The following is a 5,201-nucleotide window of genomic DNA, read 5'->3' as shown; positions in this document are numbered from 1 at the left end:
ATAGACCCAAAACAAATGCAGCAATATTATTGGACATGGGTTACACACTAGGGGGAGAATGTGCACAGGAGGAATAGGGAAAGGAAAGGAAACCTAAAACTTGAATGTGGTTGATGTGCTCACTGTAGATGAGGGAAGAAAATAATCTTAAACTGGAAGAGGCCACTATGGGAAGGGTATCAGAAAGTAGTGAAGAGGTCTGGCAGAGATGAATCAATGTGGGCTGCAATAAACAAAAGCATGGAAGCAATGCTAGGAATCTCTCTGTATAGCTATCTTTACCTCAAACTAGCAAAAATGATATGTCTTGCTTAGTATCTCTTATGTTTTCTCTTCAATGAAACCAGAGAACAAAAGGGCAGAACCTGTTTTGCCAGGGAGAAAGGGGAGGTGGCACAAACAATGTATACACATGTAAGGAAATGTAAAAATGATAAAATAAAAGAAAAAAATGAGCTAGAAGAGATGTTAGAAATCACCTAATGAAATTTCTTACCACCTTGTTTCAGGAACAAGTTTTTTGGCTCCCAGAGGCAAAAAACTTCACATTTAGCAACACTGTGGATTAACATCAGAGCTCCTGGTTTAGGAGTGATGTTTTCTCAAATGCAAGAATTTTTATAGCCTGAATCTGAAGACATAAATATAGCGTTTAAATAAAGAACACATGCTTTTAAATTTTTAATTTTCTTTACAAAATTTGGACTTTCTGAAGTGTATGAAACTCTGCGATGATCTGTCCTACTCTACATGGAAATGAGTAAAGTTTGTCCAGAACAGAGAAACCAAAGGACTAAGAAGCAGTGGTTCTTTAACTAAAGAACACAGCTGAAGCTCACAAACAAACTGCACTCTTAATTCAAAATACACCCTCTTTACTTTTGGTAAGTATGAAAATCATTATGGAAGGATATGTGGTGATATTAGAGGGCAGAATCTACTTTCTATGTACCCAGGTCAAATTTCTGAATAGGGGTATTACTAATCCTTCTCCAGAGAAACAAATCCAATAGGCTAGATATAGAAAGTGGGTTATAGTGATTGGTTCAAGTAGTTGTGGGTCCTGAGACACCCACAATATACCATTTGTAAGCAAGAAAACCAGTGGTAGAACTCCCAGTCCTAGGCCCAAGTCATATTTTATTTGAATAGGAAATTTTGCAGGAGTTGTGTGTATGCTTGTGAGTGCATGTTTGGTGCCAGGAATCATTTATCACACACCAGACAAGTACACTAGCACTATTCCCCAGTTCCAGTGTAAGTTCTAAAATTCAAAGGTCAGAAAAACAGGAACTCCAATGTTTAAGCATCAAAAAGATGGATGTCCTATTTTGGCCCTCCATACACTGAAAGGACTCCACACACAGAGCCAGGAATTAGGGGACTTTTTTTCATCCAGCCTCCCATTCAAATGGTAATTTTACCCAAAAAAAAAAAAAACAGATGCACCAAGAAATACAGTTTTTCCAGCTAAGTGGACATTCTTTTACCCACTAAAGTTGACACATAATATAACTCTTCACAGCAGGTATAATACAAGAATAACTGCTTGTTAAAAGTACATTTAATTAAATGGCACATGTGTCACCTACTTAAGTAAGTTTTCAAGTCTCACCACATCACCATGTCTCATTTAGAAACATCCCATTTCCAGATACCACAGACAAAACTTGAAACACAGTAGATCAGGATCTAAATACAGTAAAACCAAACTGCCACTCTTGATTTCACTTCTATAAAAGAGCCTCATTTATCTTTTTCCTTTCTTGATAGATAAAATTTGAACATATTTATGAGGTACAATGTTATGGGTTTTTTTCATATATGCGTTGGGTGGTGACCAACTCGGGGCAATTAGCCTTTCTATCTCCATAGAGTTCTATCTTTTCTTTAGGGTGAATGCATTCAAAATCCTCTCTTCCAACTATATTCAAATATACAGTATGCTGTTGTTAATTGTGTTCATCCTGTTGTATCCTAGAACACCAGAACTTATCCCTCCCATCAAACTAACACATTGTACCCATTGATCAACCTCTTCCTGCCCTTTAACTTCCAATCTCTCCAGTCTCTGCTAGCCACTCTCAGCTTCTCTGAGAACAGAATTTTTACATTCCTCTTATGAGTGAGCTCATGCTGTGATATCATCATGTGAGATCATGACATTCTGTGGCATTCTTAACATAATAACTGTCACCCATTTGTCAACAAAAACAGGATTCCATGGTTTTGTTGCTAAATAGCATTCCGTTGTGTATATACGTCATGTTTCCTTGATACATTCTTCTACTGATGTACAGTAAAGTTGAATCCATATGCTATTCTGGAAAATGCTGCAATAAACATGTATTTTCAACATGCTGATTTCGTTTTCTCTTGGGATAGATCCAGTGGTAAGATGACTGAATCATATGCTCTACTTTTAATTTTTTGATAAATCTCTATACTCTTTTCTAATATATTTCATTTTATTTTTATTGGGATATATTTACTGTACAGAGGAGATTCCTTGGGACAATTTCAAACAGGCTTACATTGTACATTGGTTAGATTGCCCCCACTATTCCCCCACACACAACTGCCTTCCTACTCCACTTAAAGCACTTGCAAGAGGTTTTATCATTCTATTTCATATGTGTATATGAAGCATATCAACCAACTCCTCCATTCACCCTTATCCTCCCATATGTTACCCACATATGCTGTACCTATTTTGGAGTCCTGGTTTTTGTTATAAATTTTTGTTGTAAATTACAAAATCAATTTCAAAGGGGTTTCTCAATGCATCCCCCCTGTGAGTATACTTTACTTTGGTCAGTTCAACCCTTTCCATTACTCTGCCTTACCCCTTCCTTCCCATCCTCCAATATTCAACAGATTTCAACATGTATTATTGTATCATCTATGGGCACGGATGTAGTATATTTTGATATTTTGACTATCATTCTTTTTTCCTTTCCCTCTTCCATTGAGTTCCATAGAGTAGTTTTATTATTGCAAACATGTTTCAGATATGTTTGTATGTGTTTTTGTGCATATGTTTACCTGTTTTTATTTATCTTCTACATATGAGAGAAAACATGTGGCCTTTGTCTTTCTTTTTTTTTTCACTTTTTAAATTTTATTTATTTATTTATTATTGTTTTATTATTAATATGTGCATACAAGGCTTGGGTCATTTCTCCCCCCTGCCCCCACCCCCTCCCTTACCTCCCACTCCTCCCCCTCCCTCTCCCCCCACCCCCTCAATACCCAGCAGAAACTATTTTGCCCTTATCTCTAAATTTGTTGAAGAGAGAGTATAAGCAATAATAGGAAGGAACAAGTGTTTTTGGTGGTTGAGATAAGAATAGCTACACAGGGAGTTGACTCACATTAATTTCCTGTGCATGTGTGTTACCTTCTAGGTTAATTCTTTTTGATCTAACCTTTTCTCTAGTTCCTGGTCCCCTTTTCCTATTAGCCTCAGTTGCTTTTAAGGTATCTGCTTTAGTTTCTCTGCATTAAGGGCAACAAATGCTAGCTAACTTTTTAGGTGTTTTACCTAACCTCACCCCTCCCTTGTGTGCTCTCGCTTTTATCATGTGCTCAAAGTCAAACCCCCTTGTTGTGTTTGCCCTTGATCTAATGTCCACATATGAGGGAGAACATACAATTTTTGGTCTTTTGGGCCAGGCTAACCTCACTCAGAATGATGTTCTCCAATTCCATCCAGTTACCAACGAATGATAACAAATTTGTTCTTCTTCATGGCTGCATAAAATTCCATTGTGTATAGATACCACATTTTCTTTTTTTTTTTCACAATGTCAGAATTTATTAAATAACAGAAAGTTTACAAGCTACTTCAATTTTGTTGGCATTAATTTCCAAGTACTACTGATGTCACTTGATATCCATGAGCCATTGGCAAACAGGTTATATATATATATATATATTCTAACCTTACTTACTCTCAAATCACACATTACACTTTACAACAACATCCAGGTTACAGAAGGGCTTATAAAAGAGTTAAAGCAGCTGCAGAATTCAAAGAACTCTTAAAGAAGTTATTACAGAAGACTAACACAGATACAAAGAGAGTCACTGTGGGTGGTTAGATATTAACATAGAGAACCCAAACAAACAAAAATAGGAACCAGTCACAGTGCTCACTTTGGCAGCACATATACTAAAATTGGAACTATACAGAGAAGATTGTCAGGGCATGAATGACACATAGATTCATAAAGGGAAGTCCTCCATATTTTTTTAAAAAAGAAACCAGTGACAAAGCTATTGTGGTGTGATGGTGTCAAAATGCAAGGCTGATTCAAGACTCAGAGCTGCTTCCAAGCTTAGTGGGTCTGTGCTTTGTTTTTGTAGGAGTTGGCAGTACTGGGGCTTGACTCAGTCCCTTGTGCTTGCTAAGCAAGCAGTCTACCACTTGAGCTACTCCACTAATTTGCCTACCAGGTCTGGATGATGGCAATTCAAGTGGGTCACATAGAGCTGGGGGATCCTGTGTGGCTGGAGTCCCAAGGAAAGAATAAGAAGTTTGTTGCCTCTAGATACCATGACACATTCATGGTCTGATGATGGGGCTAATAAGTGTCTTGTCCCTTGGTGTTAGGCACTCCTCTTTTTATAAAATCCAGATGAGGAAGTTGCATCATCTGTTGGTCTGGTGTGTACAATAAGTTTATGGGTCTGGTTTTCCTGATATGCTTTTGATACACCCATTTATCCATGTGTTCCCAACTTAATTTGATAAGTTTAAAGGTATTTTATTTGCATTAATAAGTTTTTCATCAGTCTGCCTCATGATTTGTGCTGGATGGATTGTGGTTCTTTACTTGCACAAACAAGGTACAGAGTCATTCTTCATCAACATTTGCACTCAAAATCGAACAAACTGCTGTTGTATAAAATGGAGTCACTTAGGGCAAAGAGCAGGTTTGACACTACTGTTCTGTAGAACATGGAGTAACTTGGAAGAGGCCACAGCCTGAGCTCCACACAGACCTTTGTTGGTATCAAAAAGATGTCTATTGCTTAGGTGTAGTTTCAGTCTTTGTCATCCATCAGGCTTATTGTTCCTGTGGTCTCAGGTAATTTTGGATTCATCCAGGTGTATTTGGTGCCCCTCTCTGGCTTTTAATAAAGGCCCATCCAGTCTGTTCAGGTTGTTTTGGTTTTTTTTTTTATCTATTCTTGCT

At 37.5% G+C, this 5,201-nt stretch overlaps 1 non-coding gene across 1 annotated transcript; it reads left to right on the top strand.

Moving 5' to 3' along the window:
- Positions 1–4,150: 4,150 nt before the first annotated feature.
- On the top strand, positions 4,151–4,254 carry LOC141425251 (U6 spliceosomal RNA). Its single transcript, XR_012450331.1, has one exon. It is a non-coding gene; the product is annotated as a U6 spliceosomal RNA (small nuclear RNA).
- Positions 4,255–5,201: the final 947 nt, after the last annotated feature.

The sequence above is a fragment of the Castor canadensis genome, chromosome 7 (assembly GCF_047511655.1).
Source record: "Castor canadensis chromosome 7, mCasCan1.hap1v2, whole genome shotgun sequence".
NCBI classification, from domain to species: domain Eukaryota; kingdom Metazoa; phylum Chordata; class Mammalia; order Rodentia; family Castoridae; genus Castor; species Castor canadensis.
The sequence above is the reverse complement of the archived record's forward strand: the minus strand, read 5'-3'. Positions and strand labels throughout refer to the sequence as shown.